This window comes from Nyctereutes procyonoides, unplaced genomic scaffold (assembly GCF_905146905.1).
Source record: "Nyctereutes procyonoides isolate TBG_1078 unplaced genomic scaffold, NYPRO_anot_genome, whole genome shotgun sequence".
Taxonomy (NCBI): domain Eukaryota; kingdom Metazoa; phylum Chordata; class Mammalia; order Carnivora; family Canidae; genus Nyctereutes; species Nyctereutes procyonoides.
Window position 1 is genome coordinate 5,001,710 of NW_026575047.1, and position 22,879 is coordinate 5,024,588.

General features: G+C 38.7%; 1 protein-coding gene across 2 annotated transcripts in view; it reads left to right on the top strand.

Annotated features, from left to right (window-relative positions):
* Positions 1-22,673, top strand: part of LOC129510083 (cytosolic beta-glucosidase) — a 331,724-nt gene extending 309,051 nt beyond the window's left edge. Inside the window, exons 6-7 of one of the 2 annotated variants that reach the window (XR_008664519.1) lie at positions 3,012-3,226; positions 22,561-22,673. The gene's annotated coding sequence lies outside the window, so the exon portion shown is untranslated. Of the gene's footprint in view, positions 1-3,011; positions 3,237-22,560 lie in introns of those variants that run through there. The other variant, XM_055325940.1, reaches the window with a different exon arrangement.
* The last annotated feature ends 206 nt before the right edge of the window (positions 22,674-22,879 follow it).

The following is a 22,879-nucleotide window of genomic DNA, read 5'->3' on the forward strand; positions in this document are numbered from 1 at the left end:
CAAGATCTGACATCAGCAAACTGGAGACCAGGAGAGCAGATGCTGTAGTTCCAGTCTGAATCTGAAGATCTGAGAACTAAGAGAGCGATGGTATAAGTTCCAGTCTGAAAGCCGCCTGGGTTGAGACCCAAGAAGAGCCAATGTTTTTGTCAGAGCCCAAAGGCCAGAAAAGACCAGTGTCCTAGCCTGACAGTCAGATCAGAAGAGTTCCTTCTTACACAGACTTCTTGTTCTCTTCAGCTCTTCAGTTGATTGAATGGATCCTACCCACAATGGGGTATAGAGGGGACAGGAAATCTCCTTTGCTTAGTCTACCCATTCAAATGTTAATCTCACCCAAAAACACTGTCACAGACACACCTAGAATAATGTTTGACCAAATGTCTGGGCCCTCTGTGGCTCAGTCAAGTCAACACCTGAAGTTAATCATGACAGGCTGGGGGAAGGACATTTGCTAAAAGACACATGGAGGTGAGTGAACATAGTTCTGTGTCTCAAAGCCTGAATCTCTCCCTCACACTTCATTGCCTCTTACCACTTCCTAAGTTGTCCCTCTGTGTGGAACAATATATATTTTAATAATGTGATTTTTTTTAATAAAGACTTCAGGGGTTACTCTGTGACTTTATTTCTTGCCATTCTCTAATGTTCCGCTTCCAACTCATTTAAACTCCTGTCATTGTCAGTTATGTATTTATGATCAATTGTATATACATGACTATGACTCATACTACTTTGACATGCTAGGCAATCTCTACCCTGCTTTTTGGTCTCTCATCCTTCACTCTTCACTGGAACCTTTTAAAAGCACCTACGAAATATTGGAAACTGTGGCAAATACTGATAACATAGACGTAATAACAATAATCATAATAGTTAATATTTATTGGGCATTACTGTGTGCTAGATATGTTCTAAATATTTATGTGTATTAATTCAAGTTGGCCCTTCCAGATCTGTCATTCTGTTCTCTGTCCTTGGAGACTGACCCGTAGAGACTACATCATCAAGTCTGCCCTCTGACTTCTGGCTGCATAGGAGCATTAAGGAGATCTGCTAGAAAGTGGAAGGAGAGAAGAGTGTGAGATCTGAGTGTTAATTTTCTGACTCCATCAAAGGGCACTGCTCTTCATAAGAAGGCAGACTTCCCATGATTCTCCTTTTGGGTTCCAGTAAAAACTCCCTTCTCCCATCTCTTAAGCCAATGAGACTTTCAAGTTCTTTGGGTTCCTCCATATACACATCTTCAATGACAGTCCCTTTGTAAATAGATTCTCCTCGAATTTCCCAAGGGTGAGTAGGTCATCATTTCTCTTAGGATCCTGAATGATACATCATGGGACCCTCAAATCAACCCTATCAAGAAAATGCCATTATTACCCCATTTTAAAAATGAAGAGCGCAGATGAGCTTCAGCAGGTTGCTGTAGATTACACATCTTGCAAATAGAGTAGCCAGCATTAGAACTCTGGAAGCTCAGCTTTTAAGACCATGTTCTTAAATACCACACTCTACTACCTTAATGAGTAATCCCTGTTCTGAACGAATACTTTACCTACAACAATCTAGTTCAAGTCCTCTTTTCCTCTGAAAACTTTCCATTTATTTTATGGTTCCTAACTCTAAAATTTATTGAGAATTATCCTTAAATCTTCTGCTTATGTACTTATTCTACAGTCACAGAAAGAGCATATTAGTTGTGGGTTGGGGTAGAGACCACTGATTCCCTTTTTCACTCCTGGCCAATTAGTTCAGTCCTGGGGACATCGTACATTCTTAATATTTCCTGATTGATTCAAAGGATTACGTAACACCTTAAAGGTGACACAACAAGGACTATTTTCTTGAACATGCCGTAATATAGAGAGAAGTAGACTGATAAAGTTGAGTGGCAAAATCAAGGGCCTTGAGGCTATTTCAACTATTCTTTTCCAGCTGTGTGACTTTGAAGGAGCATCATAACTTTTTTGTGCCTATTTCCATGAAGGCAACTACCATGTTGTTTCCCTGCATCTAGTGTGGACCTTGGCATCAATTAGACACTTGGAAAAATATATTTAAATGGATAAATATATGTGTGTTCTTAAAATAGACTTTACTCTTTAGAAGACTTTTAGATTTACAGAAAAATTGCAAAGATAGCATGGTTTCCATATTCCATACACCCAGTTTCCCCTATTATTAACATCTTCCATTAGCATGGTACACGTTACAATTACTAACAAATTATTTATTAATGATTAATAATTCATTATGATTATGAACAAACACCCATACTTTATTAAACTTTCTTTAGTTTTCACTTAATGTAGTTTTTTTTTTATTGGTTCCAGGTGTCTATCAAGATACCACATTACATTTAGCTGTCATGATTCACATTTTTCTTTTTGTTCTTGAAGACCTTGATTGTTTTGAGTAGTACTAGTCAGGTGTTCTGTAGAATTTGCTCTGTTGGGATTTACCTGATGTTTTCTTATGATTATACTGGAGCTGTGGGTATTGTCACCACATTGCATGAAGGCTACATACTATCAACATAACTTTTCACTTTTGTTATTGACCCTGATCATTGTTGCTGAGGTGATGTTTGTCAGGTTTCTTCACTGTCAAGTTTTCTTCTTTTCCATACTGTTGAAGAAAGTCAGTATTCTCAACACATATCTAATGAATAGGAAGTTATACTATACTTTTCTGAGATAAAGTATCTACATAAATTATTTGGATTTTTCTGCATTATTTGTCTCTTCTTCCCTATTAATTCAATCATTTATTTTTCTCAACATGGACTCCTGGATATTTATTTCATACTTCAGGCTGTAATCCAAAACTAATATATTTTATTGCTAATATTGCTCCAGGCTTGACCATTGGATGCTCCTTTGGTTGACTCTTATGTCTCTTTGACATATCCCCATCTTTGTGACTTAATTCCCTCCCCCCCCCCCCCGAGTTTCCGTGCTTTCTGGCACTTTCCAGTGCTCCAGGCTCATCTTGTATATTTCCTCTTTCAGTCTTAAAATCAACCATTTCTCCGAAGAGCCCTGGATCTTTTTATGGGTAATGGTATCAGAAACCAAGATTTGAACACAGAGCGTACTCAATGAGAGCAAGAAATGGAAGAAAGGAATAAAAAATGTTTGCAAACAAGGGCTCCATGCCACTTAAAAAAAAAAAAAAAAGATTTGTGTTGCCTCAAAGGAGCTGACCATTGGATGACATGGAGAAGGTATTTATGCTTTCACAACTTTAATCTTTCTGTTCAAAGAGAAAACTTCAGTGTGATCCTGGTAATCTCAGACTTAGGAATCTACTTTTATAACAAAGTGAGGAGACCTCAGACATTGAACTTCAGGCAAGTGAAAACATCTAACTAGAATCTATCAATATTATTTTGTCTTGCATGTGTTCATTTATAATATCACCTTTAATTTATAGAAGATTCAATTAGTGTTGAATTTCTAATGCAGTATATACTTTTTATCTTAAAATGTACTAAATAAAAAATATAAATAAATTTACAGGAAGAAAAGAATGTCAGTGGAGAAAGTGGTGAGTAAATAATTGAGTTTGGAAAAAATTGGACGAAATAATCTTGAATATCTCTTGCAGCTCTAGAATTTGATATTCTATGTCCACCAGTATCTACAATATCACACCCATAGCTGTGTGCAATACTTGGGAACAGGAATATTTTGAATCTGAATCAGAGAAGGATAGAGAGGACATTGTTGAGAACACTGAAATGCATATGGTCATTTTCTTGCAGCTGTTCTTAGCCCTAGATCTATCAGCTCTAACAACGAGGCATTGGCAGAGGGTCAGGTGAGAAATGCTGGGTAGTGCCTCAAGGGAACCAAGGCACCGAGATCAGAGAACTACAAACCAAGGGGAAAGTTGATTCTAATAGCATCAATGGATACCCTCAAAATGTTCATGAAAAATGAAAATATAAAGCAAATAATTGTGACAAGCATATTGTCTAATTAAGATGAATGGGACATGCTTCTTATGCATTTTTAATCTGTTAAATAAACAGCATATTAATAAGGCTTAATTATATCACCACATACTTAAAGTGACTTTCTAAAATAAAGTTTGTTTTGATTTAACATATGCTTTTTTGTGTGTTTTTGTAGCATTTTTACAAGCCTCATACACAAATAACATCTTGAAATAAATCTCTTGGATGTGATTACCATCTTGATAAAAATTTCTTCCTTTTAATTTCTTGGATAATTCAGGACTGATAAAGCGATTCTCTCTTTTAAGATTAATGTCCTTTCAGTACTTGTGCATAAGCATTGCAGAAATGACCCTCATCTTTGATCAGGTTGTTTCAGGCTTCTATTTTTCCATTTCCATTTTACATTTAGGTGAACAGCATATCCTGTTGATATGCTATGTCAGAAATAGCTCCTCCATCTGCCTCCCACCCTTTACCTATATGGAGGTTGGCCACAGATTCTTTGACCCTCTTCCCTTCAGGGGGTGGGATTAATTTTCTCTCTTTGAATCTGGGCTGGCCTGTAACTCTCTTGACCAAGGAGTGTAATGGACACATGACCTCCAGAAAACCAGCAGCTTTTGCCTCAGTCTCTTGAAACCCTGAGATGTCAATAAGACTACTCATCATGCTCTAGAGGCCACATAAGGGGCTCTGAGGTTCCAGAGAGAGGGAGAGAAGCCCAGCTGAGCCTTACCTTTTAGCCAGTCTTGGCTATGTGATTCCTGGCGAGTGAATAAGCCACTTACAGATCCCAAATTATCCCAGTCTAACTAAGAATCATGAGCTGTTTGTCTCCCCCCACCCTTCCCAGAGAATCATAGCTCACCACCCAATTGAGATTAGGTTTTGCAAACCTGATTTGTGGTACTCCTCCCTTTGGGGAGATTATAATTCCTCATGTCATTGACATCAGACTTGGCCATGTGATTTCGTTTGGCCAAGCAGAAATAATAGGTCACTATGGATAGAAGTTTTAAGAGACATCATGTGGTTCCATCCTCCCCCTTCCCTCTCTATCAAAAAAATTAGCAATGTCCCAAATGAAGGATGTTCATTTGGCCTGGCTGCTGGAAGGGGGAGGACATGGAAGAGATGCGGCTGACCCACAACCAACATGTGATATAGGTGGGAAATATCCCTTTGTTGGAAATCACTGAGATTTTAGGGTTCTAGATGGGGCCACCAGAGTAATCATCCTGAAACATTAGCACTCTGATGTCATTCATCTATTTATTCTTTTAAAATATTTTATTTATTTATTCATGAGACACACACACAGAGAAAGAGGCAGAGACACAGGTAGAGGGAAAAGTAGGCTCCCTGCAGGGAGCCCAATGTGGGATTCGATCCTGGGTCTCCAGCACTAAACCACTGAGCCACCCGGGCTGCCCATCATTCATCTATTTAAAAGACACCATGGCCCATGTGGTTGGTCTTTCACAATTTTGTTTCATCTTACCTCTTCAGTCTTGCCATGGGCATACCCCACAATTCAATGGGCTTGCCTTGGATATGTATGTCATTCTGTTTGGCATGTATTTTCCCATTTTTCTACCTGGAAAACCCACTTTAGGTCTAATTTACTTTGTGAAGATTTTCCTGTTTTTCCTGGACATTAGCTTCTCCCGTTTAAGTGTGTCCATAGTGATAATGGTGGTGGTGATGATGATGATGTTGATGATGATAATGATAGTGAAGAGGATGGTGATAACACAAGTCTATGTACCAGGATTATTTTTTTGTATTTTAAAATTTTCAATTCATTTAATCCTTGCTATAACCCCAGGAAGAAATACTAGCATTTTCATTTTATTAGTGGGGGAACTGAGGCAAAGAGCCATTACATAAATCACTCAAGATCACACAACTATTAAAGGCTCTAGCCAGAATCTGAACTCTCGATGATCTGGCTCTTGGATCAGTGCTCTCTATTGCCACAATACACTACATTTACAGCTCAAATTTACACAATAGCATTTATATATTATATATCTGTTATCTATATTTATAATAGACTTATCAGTTTTCATGTTTGTTTTTTTTTGAGTAGACTATGAGTAGTCATTCTGGGTAGACTGTGAAGTACCATAGGGCCATGGTAGTCAGTCATTTTGTCATTTTTTAAAATATATTTTTAAAGATTTTATTTATTCATGAGAGGCAGAGACACAGGTAGAAGGAGAAGCAGGCTCCCTGCGGGGAGCCCGATGTGGGACTCAATCCCAGGACCCCAGGATCATGCCCTGAGCCAGGGGCAGATGCTTAATGGCTGAGCCACCCAGGTGTCCCATGGTAATCACTTTTATATCTTTGCATGTAACACAAAGTCTGGCACACAGAAATTCAATAAATAATTTTCAATAGCTAAAGCAGGGTTTGAATTTACTTCCTAGAACTTTGGGTCCATTTTTTTTTTCCTCCCTCACATTAGTCACCTTCATTTTATGTTGCTTTTCATCTTACTATTATAAATGAATTCTGGAAATGCATCTGTTCTATTAGTTGAAATAGTAGCTAAGACATTTATTGAAGAAGACTACTAATTCATTTCAATTATTTTCTTTAATGTTACAATAATTATGATTCAAAAAGGAATGCTAATTTTATGAGAACTTGTTGTGCATGTTAAGATAGAGTCTAACCTCATAGCATCTCCTTCAAGGTCTCACATTTCTTTTCTGGATTGCTCCCCACTTCTCTGTCCCAACTTGTTATAAATCACCTGTGACCTTTTGGTTCAGTTCTTAATTATATTGGTTATAAAGCTCTTCTTTTTACTGACAATCCTCCCCCCCGCCCCCCACTTATGGGTTCTTTTACTTCTTCAGGATTAAATTTCTCTGGAAGTACAAATTCTCCTAATATCTATCCTGTTCTTTGTCCCCAACCTTCTCATCATTATTCAGATATCAGTTGGGATTGGTCTCCTGCCCTTAATATTCAGAAAAGTTAGATTCAAACCATGATCCAAAGAAAATTTAACAACTATCCTAAGGTTTTCATGCTGTAAGGATTTTCATGTTCTACTACTGTGGTTCTGAGATTCTATTTTTACTGAATTATCTCAGTTTAGAGAACATCTCACTTCTGGACTTCACTATCCATCAGCTATAAAGCATGGACTCAGGAACAGAACTTAGGCATTTTCTATAATTTCTACTGTAAAAACTACTCACACCAGAATTTTGTGTGTGAAGCAGACTTTCTAGCATATACATGTGTGGGATTTACTCAAGTCAAAATGAGAAGTATAAATCCATCTGAGACTTCTGATGTCCATCATGCTGTTTGACCATCCTCGTTTTTCTATCTTTTCCCTTCTCTGCTTCACTGGCTTCCAATAAAACATTTCGGTTCAGTGTGGTCTAGCTACCTCTTTTGTTGCCTTGGTTCCCCTGAACGTGTGCCTCACCTTCTTCTAACAAGCAACCTTTCAAGGTAATCTCTCTTTAAACAGAGATAGCTTTGTTTCTACCCTAAGAGACATTATGGTGCTAGCTGTTCAGATATTTTGCTTTGCTTTTCTATAATAATTGTTTTTTATCTCTTATTAGAGATAGGGATGGTAGGCCCAGATATCTTACACGTGTTTAAAATAACAGATTACATATGTGCTGCCATGTTTAAAAATACGAAGCTTATATCAGATAAGGCTTAAAGTCCATTTCATATACTTATATGAGAACAAGTTTTAAATTTGAAAGAGAATTCAGAGATCATCTAGTTTTAAGATATCATATCTCACTTTCACAGATAAGATTCGTGATGCCCAGAGAATTTCAGTGATTTGCTGAATGTGAGAATGAATGGTGAACTGTGGCCGTAGAACTCGTCTCCTACTTCTTGAGTATCACTTTTCCTTATTTTTCTCCAGCAAGCGTCTCAGTTCAGTGAAAGTCTGTGTGAAGTGTGGGATGCAACCATAGGGGAGCAACAGAGCATGCATGTGGTGCCCAGATGAAGGTCACCGGGGGGAAAGGCTTCATTGGATAATGTTTAGAAATGCTTCCAAGAAAGTAAATTGTTTATTTAAATATAGATGTAGCATAGGAGAGGAAGTGTCTATGAGAATGAGGATTTGTAGATTTCTACAAATTATTAATGTCTTTATTCAACTTCCTGCTTCTTTTACTTTACTGCCAACATCTTTAGATGGTTAAAGTTACAACAGGAAAAAAAAGGAAGTTATGCTGTCCTATTAAGATATCAGCTCTTATAAAGACAGGCAGCTACATGTTTCACCAAGAGGTACAATCATCTCCATCAACATATATTTATACAATGATTATTTTTTTTTATTTCTGCAAAGGACTAGGTCAACAAGTTTAGTTTATCAAAGGGAATTCCATTTCCTCATTGACTTTAAACAATAAAGCCCTTGAAACATTCAGTCAATACACATCTCAGGAAAGAACAAAGGAAGCATCTGAAAGGAGGATTAGTAAATTACCTGCCTTCAAAATTCAAATAAAACTGCACAAAAGCAGTTCTCTATATTTGCTAGTAATTCAACAAAGAAAGCCAAACGAAGCCCATAGATCCAGGTTATGCAGAAATGTTCAGCAAGCTGAAGGTTGCACGAAATGGATGTTCAAATAAGGATCATTTTAATGAATACAATTACAAGATGGCTAATATGCAAAATGAATAATTTAAAAAATATGGTGGTTAATGTATGATCTATGCATAATTAGAATAACATGCAATTTGGGACTAGAGAAATAACTGAACTTAAATTGTTGGTTGGAGTGAACTGAAGGGGAAAAAAACACAAAATTTATTGAACACCTATTATTTTATGAATGTCCTCAGATAATGTTATTTTTTAACATAGCCAACCAGAGAACACAGTAGATAAGGCCATTATGACTCAGTGGCTAATTAGAGGACCTCATGCACTCTTCACATTCTTCTTTTCTAGATTTCATTTTTCACTTTATTGGTACAGGATTTAACAATGGGAAAACCTAGGGATGAAAAGGAAGGCAGGAGCAGGGATAGAAAGAAGAAGAGAGCCAATTATCTCCTCTGTCTCTTTTTCTACCCCCCCCCCCCCCGCCCACCAAGAGTGATGGAGACTGCCAGAACAATGATCTTCAGGGGAATGCAACTTGAGCCAGTTCAAGTAAAACAAAAATAAATATCTGATGTACAGAGGCAAACATCAATTTATAAGATACACATCCTTATAAGAATTGTGCTGGGTTTCTGTTGAGGTAAAGGATTCTTAAGAAAAAGACCCAAAATTTTGTGAGCAGGGTATGGAAATAGATTTGAAGCATGGATTTCATCTTGGCATGGAAACTGAATAATGGGTAACTATGGCCAGTTGACCTTTCTCTGGCTCAGTCACTATATTTTTTAAAGGGCAATAATAAAATCTTTCTTTACCACCTCTCTTAGGATAAGCAGGTTTCTTGCTTACCTGATGATATATAAATCACATTTCCTTTCCTTTATTATCATTGTCTCTAGGACTAGAAAGAGTAATGAATTGCAGGGGTTGTCATGATCTTATTAAATATGTTAAGATATTATTAGGTTATAAACAATAGAATTGAGACAATTTATAATAGGCTTTAAAATATTAGAACTTAAGAATGAAAAGAAGGCACAGAGCTGCAAATTTAGCAGACAAATGCCGTCAGTAGAAGGTTAGAAGGGAAAGCCAACATGAGAGTAATGCTGGGTGAAGGATATTGATGGGTCGCAGGGCAGGTAAGCTGGCTTGATACCGGCCGGCCCAAGCCAGGCATAACCAGGGGCTTGTCAGTAAGAACATGAAAGGAGTAGTGAGGTCAGCAACCTGGTTCACAATGAGGACATTGTTTGGGGATGGCAACCAAACTGGCTGAAGACAAAACAAACCAACAAACAAACAAACACACCAATCCAAGTACAAAGAACAGGCAAAAGGATAGTCAAGGAGCCATAGCCATGTTCCAAACTCTATGACAACACCTGCTATCTTCTAGCAAGTAATAGCGTTGCTTACACAAAAGGCACTCAGATTTTTGGCGGATTCAACAAAAGAGAATCACACTCAATTTTTAAAAGAGAAGGGAGACATTAACGGTTGCGATGGATTGGATTTACCCACTTTATAAAATAACTTGTGCCTCAGAGAAAATGATCCCACTCAACACTTCTTTCTCAGAATTGCTCTCAAAGGCTTAGCACAGAGTAAGAAACTGTTTTTATCTCCAAGCTGCAATGTCTCTTGAATTTGGACATTTCCAGCCGGAGCTTTGGCTCTCATCATCTTTCATCTGTCACATATTGCAGTGGCCTCCGCATGGGTATGCCCGCTACACGCATTGTCCGTGTTGCCACTGGGGTTATCTTACTAAAAAAAATAAGTGCATCTGATCATGTCATTTTCTTGTTTAGGAACCTTCACGGTTCCTTTTCTTCTGAGTTGCTCTCTGTTCAGCCTTAATATTTCTTCAGACCCTCTTTCTATCTTCCAGCATGCATAGTGACCTGCTAGCTCTGATGAATGTGTATGTATTTTCTCTTCCTTTGTTGAATAAACTCTTCATCATATTTTAAACTTCATATCTCCAAAGAAGGCCTTTCTTTTTAAATACCTTCTTGCTATACTCAGGTGATTCTGAGACTTCAATAGGCTCTTTGGTACTTTTTATTTTGGAGATCCTACCCTACATCATGTCAACATATTAAAAAAATGCAACCAAATCCTACATTTAAAATAATATATTTGAAAAATAAAATAAAAATAAAATAAAATAAAATAAAAAATAAAATAAAATAGAATATTTGGCCAGTATACAATTTTATGAAGGTTTCTTTTTAAGATTTTATTTATTTATTTATTCATGAGAGGCACAGAGAGAGAGAGGCAGAGATACAGGTAGAGAAAGAAGCAGGCTCCCTGCAGGGAGCCCGATGCAAGACTCCATCCCAGGACCCCGGGGTCATGCCCTGAGCCAAAGGCAGATGCCCAACCACTGAGCCATCCCTTGTGACGGTTTCTAAAATGAGCTTCAAAATTATTTGGCCACAAATAACTCATTTGATTTGAAGTCAGCTATGATTTCTCAGCAGTCATTGTCCATAGTTGAGAAAATCTAACCTACAAATTGTTTTCAAGTATAATGAAATGTTTATGAATTCTGAATATCACCGTGAATGAAGTTGACATATGTTTATAGACATCCAATTAAATCTTTGTGATTTTTGACTTGGCAGTTGATTTCATATTTTAGAGTGGGCAATTTGATTTTTAAGTTCAAGATCCAAATATTTTCCTGGGGCATTTGAAAAGCTCATTGGCCTCACCCAGTATTTCTGTCATACCCAATGAGTAAAAGCTTTCTAAGTTTGTATTGCTAATTTTTGGATGGCATTCTTTCTTCTATCTGACTGAGTTCCCCAATGTTCGGTACTATCACCAAACTGGTATTTGACACATAGCAGTTTTTTTTTTTTTAAAGATTTTGTTTTTATTCATTCATGAGAGACACACACAGAGAGAGAGAGGCAGAGACACAGGCAGAGGCTGCTTGCAGGGATGTGGACTCAATCCCAGGACTCCAGGATCATGCCCTGGGCTGAAGGCAGGCACTAAACCGCTGAGCCATCCAAGGATCCTCAACACGTATCAGTTTGAACATAAATGTGGATAGATACAGATGACATAGGTAGACAGAGGCACAGAGTTAGGTAAAGCCACAGACATATGAACAGACATGTATCATAGACATTTGACACTGACACAGCCCAACATCAGCCAGTCTCGTCTACTGTGTCTATTGGAACTCAAGGGTTCCTGATTTCCAGTCCCAGGTTGAGAATTCCATTTGTTGTTTCCTCAGGAAGCCTTCATTTTCTCCTGTGTTGTGTAGGTTATCTGCGCTATGTCAACCGAAATTGGTTTTGATCAGTCATTTGCTGCTTTAAAATGGGGCAGTGGACTTTGTGGATTTGAATGGATTATTTTCTTTTTAGGTATTATTTCTTCAAGAATTGCCTAAGAAGGCGCACTTCGGTATGTTCTACTTGATGAATGCTGTGTCTTATTATCTTTGCACATTGAAAACGCTTCCAGGAAATTCTTCTTTAGGTACCACATGAAACTGATACCCAGCATATGCGTTCTCCGATTGATTGCCTTACTGCAAAGTGATTCTCTATTAGCATGCTGTGGCCTTTTAGACACTATTGAAGAAGTATCAAAGCTTTCACCATTAGACGATTAGCTTACATTGCTTCTATATATGGAGTCACTTGAAAATTTGTCAAATGTTTCCTGCTAATTATTAGCAAAGTCCAAATGACAGAATTTGTACTCTGACATCATGTTTGGGAATGAAAAGTCATTGCAAATTGTCTGACATAGAGATTCATTGAGGAACTATTTGTTTCTTCCTATAATTTAAATATAAATTTTATAGTTTTTATGTGGTTAATTTGCATACCTTTGTCTACTAATATGCAGTTGGCATGGCTTTACACGCTTAAATTTATTTAATTGTGCCAGGCTAAAAAGTATTTGAGATTGAGGATGCCTGGGTGGCTCAGTGGTGGAGCATCTGCCTTTGGCTCAGGATGTGATCCTGGAGACCCAGGATCGAGTCCTGCATCTGGCTCCTTGCATGGATCCTGCTTCTCCTCCCTCTGCATGTGTCTCTGCCTCTCTTTTCATGTCTCTCATGAATAAATAAATAAAATATTTTTTTTTGTAAAAAGTATTTTAGGTTGTATATTAACCCTGTTTTCACCTGCAAGAATCAGGTAAGAATTTGAAGGAAAGAGAGTAAAGAATTTAGTATGGATCTTGGTATATTTTTAGAATAGGTTGTGAGCACCTGGGTTGCAACTCCTATTAACAATCCTGGAGTTTGAATATCTAAATTCCTATAATCAGTGACAAAATGATGTGCAGACTTGTCCAGAGTATATTATTTAAGACTTAGTAAGCAGGGCCCTTTATTTCCCAAGTTAGCCAATTATGGGCAGGCTTTGGTGCGTTATTGACTGCTGCGCTGCATTTATCAGAACACTCATACCCATTAAGCACAAAAAAGCAAAGGTTAAATAACATTACAGTTCTGACACAAATGAACAGAAGAAATTTGAGATCAAAGTCGATGACCTGTCCCTTTTTGATCTGCTGGTGTAGGAAGAGTGAGTGAATGAAAAGGTAGCTTGAATCGAAGGCAGAATTTCTACTTTGACTTGGTGTTCAGGTCATGAATCGTTCTTTTCAAGGGGGAAATCGGGTACGTAAATGCCATCCTTCCATTTTCTTTATTTATTTTTATTTATTTTTAAGATTTTGTGTATTTATCTGACAGAGAAAGCAGGAGAGCACAAGCAGGGGGAACAGCAGAGGGGGGGAGAGAAGCGGACTCCCCGCTGAGCAGGGAGCCTGATGTGGGTGGGGTTGGATCCCAGGACCCTGGGATCACGACCTGAGCTGAAGGCAGACACTTAGCTCACTGAGCCACCCAGGCGCCCCAGCCATCCTTCCATTTTAAAAAGGCTTTGAACAAATCCCCATAGAAAATGTGGGGTATAGGCTGCAAGATCCATGAGGGCAGGGAATGGGTCTGGCCCAGTCACAGCTCTATTCCTAGCACCTAGCACATGGTAGATTCTCAATTAGTTTTGGTGGATTTGCAAATAATTCTGTAAGCAGATCCTTAGCCACAACTCAGCTCATTGCCCATATATTTGAGTGTGTGATATACAGCATTAATTACTAAATGTGGGAAAGAAAGCAATGTATCTCTTCAAAATATCAGAATCATTTCTGCCCTCATCTAGCTTCTAATGTGGTAAGAAGAAAGGAAATAATCATGAGCCCTGTCCTTACAGTTTGTGAGACGGGCACTGTAAACAAAGAATTGGAACTTTCAGAGATGATTACAAGGGGTCCTCATTTTCATGGAAGAATCAAAGCAGACTTCTCTGAGGAAGGATCGTTTAAGCTCAGGCCTAAAGGATAACTAGGGTTCACTCATTGTAGGGTAGAGGCCGGGACATTTCCAACACAGGGGGAAGCCTGTGCAAAGGTCCTGTGGTTGCAAAGAATGTGGTGTGTTCAAAGAATTGAAGGAAATTGAGCCATTGTGGGGGGAGGATACCGAGGGGGAAGGTAGCATGAGTGGAGAGGAAGGGGCATGGAGATGTCTGGGACATACACGGCATGACAAAGTTTGGGGATTTGATTCTAAGGCTTATGAGTAAACATTGAGTGGCCTTATTATGCAGATGCATGAGATTGGTAATGATTTTCTTTGGATTTTATAAATAGATTTCCCTACAAGAGCCTGTTTGTTCACCTGAGTAATGGGGTCAGAAGGCATATGCCTTCGAGCAGCAGTAGCTGACCCTCAGGCACCAACATGGAAAGTGAAAGAGAAAGAAATGCTTCTGCTAGCGATGGAAGGGGCGGTGTGCCATGCTGCCGCCCTAAAGCTGACCGGGGGAAGTGGATCCTTCCTAGGGACCAGGGCCCGGGTTAAAACGCTTGAGCCCACAAACCCAACTTTATTTTATATAATCAGGAAAGGAAAACTTTTTTCCCACAGGACAGATGCCTTTTTTTCTCTCTATATTATTCCAATCTTGTTCTGTTTTCACAGAAGAGGTTTTATGTATCTCATTTTGGTTCTTCTCCTGACTCATTTGTTTCTCTGGCTTCTTATATAATAAGCTCTCTTCTTTCCTGTGACATCATTTGTTTGTTTTTCAGGGCTTTGTGGCAAAACTATTTGAAGGGTTTAGACGTGGGTTATGTCCCCTTTCTGCTCCGGTTCATGCCAGTGGCAGGTGGACCCGGAGCCCGCCTGGGAGGGCAGAGGCACCGCAGAGACTGCTCCTTCCACGCACATCATCACTCCCTTTTCCTGTCTCCCCAGACGACTTTGTGCGTTTTGTAATCCTGGCCAAACTTGAAGAACGCCCCAAGCTCCACTTGTCAACCATCCGCCTCATTGTAAATATTATATAAGGAGCATTTCCAAACGGTTTCTTCCTGATGTAACCTTTGAAAAGTGTTATCTCCTCATCTCCTTTCTCAGCAGGTGGATCTGATCAGCTTTGGAGACGTAGAAAGTGTTTCAAAGAGCCTGTTTTCAGGGCTTGCTCCGGACAGACAGGGGCAGGTGGAGCACCCCTTGCTTGCATCTCGCCCAATCCTCCGGCTCCCATTTATCCCAGCCTCCTTGGTGATGCTCTCTGTTCCAATGAGAAGCAGGGCGGTGTGCTTTCTAGCCATTCGGGGAGCTTGGTTCTGAAATGTAGAGTCCTTTGATTCCTTCCCAGGGAAGGCTGTTGTTGGGGGTAGACCTCAGTCTGTCGAGTCCTTGCCTACCCTGTTCCTTTCCCTCTTCCCTGCCTTGCTAGCTCCAGTGCCCTCATGACTCCTGCCTGCCAATACTGCCCGGTGCTGTTGGTGATGTGCCAGCTGGTGTCCCTGTACCAAGGCCTCCCCCCAATGCGATGCAGCATGAGGAAGCCCTCTACTGTTGGGGGCATGGGGGGCAGGGGGCGCAGAGCCCTGAGCCTCAGAGCAGAATTGCTGGTTTCAATCCTGAGATGACCAGCTCTGCTGCTTTCAACACATCACTCTCCTTTTTTTAGCCTGTTTTTTCCTCCACACAATGCATGAATCCCAGGGACTTATGAGACTGCAAATAAGATAAATTGGAGGGATAGCTCGCTTAAAAATGTGAAGTATGGGGGCATCTGGGTGGCTCAGTGGTTGAGCACTTTGGCCCAGGACGTGATCCCAGAGTCCTGGGATCGAGGCCCGCATCAGGCTCCCTGCAGGGAGCCTGCTTCTCCCTCTGCCTGTGTCTCCGCCTCTCTCCCTGTGTCTCTCATGAATAAATAAATAAAATCTTTAAAAAAAATGTAAAGTATGTATATAAAGGCTCTATTTTGGCTCAGTTAGTGACAGATTGTCTATTGGAGAGATTCTTTTTCCCCTCCTTAATGGGGAAATAATACGATGGTTTGTTTTTTTTTCCCTTTGGCCTATTTAAGAAGGACTTGAATGATATGTTCATTTAACATATGTGAATTCAGTGATCCTTGTTCAGGGAGGATAGACACGTGGAGAGAGAGATGACACACAGACAAGCAGACGGAGACGGATACATCTCCGTCATCAATGGGAGCACACAGTAATGCATTTCAATGCTTGAATGTTGTATTGGCTGAGAAATGGTATGTCAGCAACTTCCTAAAAGAATGTCAAGGGTGGTTTTTAGCTCCATGGGACTTTTATCTGCTGTTGTAGTCCATTAGGCTTCTACAACAAAATACCACAGACTGAGCAGACTATATGCAGCTGAAATTTATCTTTCCAAGGTTCTGGACGCTGGAGGAGCAAAATCAGGCTGCTGGCATGGTGAGGTTAAGTGTTCCCTTCCTGGCTGCTGGTTTCTGGGCGTATCCTCACATGGAGGAAGGGGATGAAAGCCTGAAGCCCATTCATGAGCTAATCAAATGTTCCACCTACAAATACGATGATCTAGGGGGGATTAGGAGTTTAACAAATGGGTTTTGGAGGGACACAAACTTTCAGACCATGGCACCTGCTCCACGTAGGCCCCAGCTCTCTGTCAGGATGCAGGTCCTCGGCACCACATTTGGCACCAGCTGAACCTTGGGGATGCCTGTCTCTTCACTCAGGCTCCCCATAATGTGCTTTAAAAGGATAACGACCATTTTGCTGAATGTCTACTAAATACCACACATTTTGCATGTATGCATATATTACCGCTTGCCCTGTAATGTAAATTTTATTAGTCCCATTTTCCCTTAATGAAATTGAAACTTAAAGTATCTCGCTCAATGTCATACAGAGCAAAATTCTTGCCCGAGTGGCATGTTTCACACTCGTGTACAGTCATCTTCAGGTCCAGCAGGTTAACGTTCAAGTTCATGAGCACGGCATCCGAGACTCTCCGTGATCTCTCATGCCCTGTGCCTCCGGCCCGCTCACCTCCTCCTGCTTCACTCCCGATGCACCTGGTCCTGAGAAATGCCACCTTCCTCCTCCACCCCGTGCTGTTCCCTACCTCTGTGTCTGGCGCTCATGTTATCCTCGCTGTCTGCAGGGATGTGCCTCACACTGCCCGGGGAACTGTCACGAGTCCTTTAGGGTCTAGGACACTGTAGACGCGCTTACAGTGATTAAGAGCACGGCCACTCTGCTCTGTCACTTTCTAGCTTTATGCCCTTAGCTTTGAGTTGCTGAATTTCCCCATGTGTCTGCTTCCCTATTTGTAAAGCGAGGATAGAATCACACCACAGGATTATGGGGAGGATTTAGTGAGTCAAGATATGCAAGTACCTGGGAGAGCACATGGCACAGGATAAGGCATCAGGCAAGTGTGTGCTCTTCCTAGATTTCCTGCGTTCCTCCAGAAAGCTTTCCTGGACTCCTGCCCTTCTCTACCAAACTGAGTTTGGTGCCTCCTTTACAATCATCTACAATACACACTTGTTTTAGAATCATCAGTTTAGATGTCTGCCTCCACCGTTATATGTGAGTTTCTGGCGGTCAGGGAACAATTTATTTTTGACCAGTCAACACCTTGTACATTACCTACTACACAGTAGGCCTTCAGGAATGATCGCCAAATGGATGAAATAATTATTCATAGTAGTATTAGCGGCGGTATTTACTAACCTTTATGGGCCAGCTACATGTGTTTTGCATGATTTTAAGCACTTTGTGGGCTTTCTCTAATTGTTATGATTGACTATTTCACAGAGGAGAATGATTAAGTCATATGCACAGAGCCAATCACTGGTAATTATGGAAATGAGAATTTAAATCAAGGAATATGATCCCCAAGTCCACATTCCTAGGTACTTTTTAGTGACTGCTTCCAAATGGGTTTAAAGAGGGGAAGGAAGGCAGGAGGGAAGAGAGAGGGAAAGGGTGATAAAGAGAGTGCCTGGAAGCTCAGAGTCTTGGAGGATGTCATCTGAGTCCTTATGGAATTGCCTTCACTGGCTTAGGGATTTGTGTTAAATTTGTGATTTTTCACAGAAGTCATTATAAAAAAACAGCCATGTGGAATCTACTTTTCCAATTGCTGTAAAAAATTATTTGTCAGCGTTGCCAATTACATCATTCAATTCTTGTGCATAATACCCCATAATACTCAAAAAATCTTGAGAGTTTGTTTCTGGTAAGACCTTTGTGACCCTCGAGGCTCTAGCCTGTTTCTTTCTATCTGATCATTAACGTTGTGTCACTAGCTTTGCATTGACTGCTGAGAACTTAGAGCCAGACTTTATGCTTGATCACAGAAACTGTATTGACCCTCTGATTGGAATGTTTGTTTTTCTCCGTTGACCATCTTTCCAACCCAAACTTTTATTTCTATATAATTAATTGTACTATATTTATTTCTTCTGCCAGCTGGTTCATTTGTTCTTTCTTTCTTTCTTTCTTTCTTTCTTTCTTTCTTTCTTTCTTTCTTTCCTTCTTTCTTTCAAGAAAGAGGTAGTGTAATTAAATACATTGAGGTAAATATCTGTATGGGATGATGATTTTTACTCTATCACGTATGGCTTGAGGTCATGGAGAGCAGTACACACAGCAACCAATATATTCTTTGTAACCATCTTAATAACAATTGAATGATAATAATCTTTTGTAGATAAGGTTCGGAGAATTTCAGGACTTTGCCCCAAATCACAAAACTAATTAATGAGTTGTAGAGTCCGGGGACAAACTGCGAACTTTCAACCCTATGTTGCGACCATGTTTCCATGATGGCCACGATTCCTAGTCTCTTGAGGGCAGTATCAAAGTAGGTGACTATGATTCCTACAACCTGTTAATAAGTCACTGGTATGAGATGGAGTGCTACGCTTGACAGAACAAGATTATGACTTAGCATTGTGAGAGTTAAGCTCTTACATAATTTAAATATATTTGTTATCTCATTTATTCTTCTTTGCAGATTAAAAAACTTCTTTTGTATGTACTGAGATATAATTGACATGTAACATTTTGTAAGTTTGAGGAGTATTGGTTTGATACATCTATATGTTGAAATATGATTCTGCTTTCATCTTTTTGAAATAAATGTATATTGCCTCTATCACAAATGTTAGGAATGTCCATTATAGAAGATGTGGAATCCAGTGAAGTAGAAAGAAGAAAGAAAAAATTTACTCAAAGTCTACCATTCAGAATAAACCATTGACATTTAACATTTTATGTTATTTCCTATGCATAATTATTTTTTATACTTTTTGTGGTTGTGATCAGACTATTTTCTACTCTCATTTCTTCCTTAAGTTACCATAGATATCTCTTCATGTTACTATCAGCACTTTGCAACAGAATTTCAAATAGCTACAGACTAATTAAAAAAGTAATTCATGGGGATCCCTGGGTGGCTCAGCAGTTTAGTGCCTGCCTTTGGCCCGGGGCGTGATCCTGGAGTCCCGGGATCGAGTCCCACATTGGGCTCCCTGCATGGAGCCTGCTTCTCCCTCTGCTTCTCATTCTCTCTCTCTCTTTCTCTCTCTCTCTCTCTCTCATTTCATGAATAAATAAATAAAATCTTAAAAAAAAAGAAAAGTAATTCATGATAATCCCCTTAACTTTTTCTCTACTGTTGATCTTTGAGCTTGTCTTTAATACTATTCATAGTGTTGCAATAACTGCCTTGGTGCATGTAGCCTTTTTGTATTCAAAATACTGTATTAGGTTCAATTAGCAAAGATCTAATTACTTAAACAAAAGTCAAAAAACTGATATGGTGGACAAGATATGGGTTTTGGTGCTAGAGAGATATGGATTGGAATCCCACTTTTGTTTCCCACTAGCTCTGTGGCTTTGACAAATTACTTAACTCACAGATCCATTGGGTTTTCATTTATAAAATGAGAATATACACATATCTGCTTTCTCAGGTCATTGTAAGTATTAAATAGTATAATGTACATACAGCTCTTCAGTGGCGGGTAGGGTTTTCATGCCTGTTGTTGAATTCTTCTCCAGATGGTTGGTTGCTCCAAGTTACATTCTCAGAAGTAAAATTCTTATATCATTACAATCTACCTACCCTTTTTAAAAATATGATTTGATAGATAAGAGGAGTGTCTTTTTATTTTTCAAGTCCCAAATGCTTTTCTTCTTCAAAAGAATAAGTATGTCCTCATAGACTGGTTACCATGTTGATTGGAGTCACTTACTGACTTAGGAGAATTTTTTTCCTTCTTCAGAAAAAAAAAAAAAAAACTTCAGGTATGCAAATATTGTTACTCCTGGTGTGCCTTTTCTTTTATTGTGAAGTTTTAAAGGTCTAATCTTTAACCTAACCTATTCTGTAGTTTTTCTTCATGTCTTCCCATGAAATCTTGTGATTACAGAATAACACAAAGAGCTGGTTCTTTTCTACATGTGAGACATTTCACGTCTATGCTTGATGGGACCTGCAGGTGAGATCTACTGAAATCTTGCCTGCATGAGTCCAATCTTATTGGCTTACGAAGAGTAATTCACTATCTGCAAAGTATTCTAACTTTATGCCTGTAGGTATGGTCCTTTTGTTGTGTTTATTCCAGTTTAGCAAATACTTATTGAATGTGTTCTACTTACCAGCCATTGTGTAAGCCTCCAGGTCAGGAGTTCTGTGAATCTCAAACACTGTGGATAAAAACTAATGTGACCTATGAACTTGTGCTGGAAAAATAAATCTTTTTTCCACCATCTCTTACTAACTAATCACTAATTCTCTTAGTTGCAAATGTTAAGCAGCAAATTTCGGCAGTGTTAGCAGTAACTATGATTTGTGTCACCATTAGAGATCCCAAATATTTCTTACTACATTATAGTTACTGTTATTACCTAGAATGCTGCCTTTGTTATTATTTCAAGACTATGTTATTTGTTAGAGTTACTATTAGATTTTATTTCATAATGTACTACTAAATGAGAACACACATTACAATATCATACTTTAAAAAAAATATCATACTTTTTCTTTATTTCTATGACATGTTTATATATAAATATGTAAATGTTTCCATAATTGTAATAATCCAATGAATTTTATTTACGCATGTAAAAACTTTATTCTGAGTTTGTTATTTTCCACAATTTCTTCAGCTTGGCAATGACACGGCACAGAAATGGATAAAAACTTATTATCTAGTGAATAAAATATTCATAAAATAAGGTCATAACAATACTTTTTATTTTTTAATTTTCCACAGATTTTCTGAACCTAATATAGATTTCTTATCAGGGAATGGCACTCCTTGGATATCATTAACTCTTTACACTCTGACTTTAAAATCATAAATGTGTATTGGACTCATACCATTTATGTCAGATACTTCACTTTACCCCCATCGTCTCATTTAATTTTTCAGACCATGCTATGAGGTGGATAAGATTGCTTCCCTTCTTTATCAGATGATGAAGCCGAGGTTCAGAGAAATTAAGTACCATACTTATTCACAGTGCTGTTGAATAGAGGAGACTGTTTGGGCAGGTTCCAAGGTCCATGATCTTAAATGTGGCCTCATTAAGCCAAGAGTCACTTGCCATAATTAATTTTAATCAAAAGCCATTGAATAACATCACCCTTATCCTACTACCATGAGAATCCCAATAATTAATAAGAGAATAACATATTTCCTTTCTTCAGCATGTAGAAGAGTTTCTGTGCTGATCATTCTCCATTTTTTTTTCAAGTCCTTTTTTTTTTTTTTTTTTTTTGCCCTTCCTTTCCCTACACTCTTCTCCAAAAATCTGATCTCAAGAATGGCATCACTTAGGCTCTGATTTTCTCTACTTCTAATTGGGATTTGCTTATGAAAGTTATTGGCAAGAAATCGAAGGAAGGGATGCAGAAAGGCTACCAATATTTTTTCCTCTACTTTCCCCTGCTGGGTAGTCTTTGTAATAATTGTATTATTTTTCCTATAGTTACATCTCCAGTGAGGCACTTCCTCTTCTCTTGCTACAGCTCGCTCCCTCTTTTTTCTTTCTTTCTTTCTTTCTTTCTTTCTTTCTTTCTTTCTTTCTTTCTTTTTTTCTTTCTTTCTTTCTTTTTTCTTTCTTTCTTTTTTCTTTATTTTTCTTTCTTCTTTTTTTCACCAGTAATATCATTCCCTCTCCTACCCCTTCAGACCTCCATTGATGAGAGCTTCCTACTGTTGCAGTTCCCAGATGCTGCATCTTCTCTTGATGATCACCTTGACCCTCTTTTTTTCCTCTGAAACTAATGATTTCATTGAGGTTTCTTCAGTCAACCTTTTGAGTGGATCATCTGATTCTTATCAGTACCTCTACTGATAATTTCCTTTTATAGATGGAATAGCTAATACTTATCCATAGTTTAAGAAAATCAAAAGTAGTTGTTAGTCCTTAAACATTTGCATTCCTCTGCACTAAGATTTTCATATTGGATCAAACTATGTTTTGATAGATGAGCATTTGGGCAGAGAAGAAAGAACAGTGCAGAGAATACCAGACTAAGTCAGAAAACTTTTGTATCTGTCCATCTGTCTGCTTTTTGTATCTGTCCAACTTACAGAGATAAACCTGAACAAATCCTAAGATCTCAGAGAGAGTTGGCTTCTTTATCATCACAAGGACAGTAAAGATGACTATCAGGAAGCTGTTGTGAAAAACAAATGAGATGATCCAATGAAAACCTGTATTCTATGAAGACATGTACGAACAAGGTACTTAAAATTTGGTTAATTGCTTACACCCTAGGTTCATTAAAAATGGATAATAGATATGAAAGCACTATAATAATTGGGCAATGTGATTTTTCTATATATTGTATATTTCAGAAATCTCAGGATCTTCTCATTTACTGCTGTTATTCCAGTGCTCACAGACTGCGT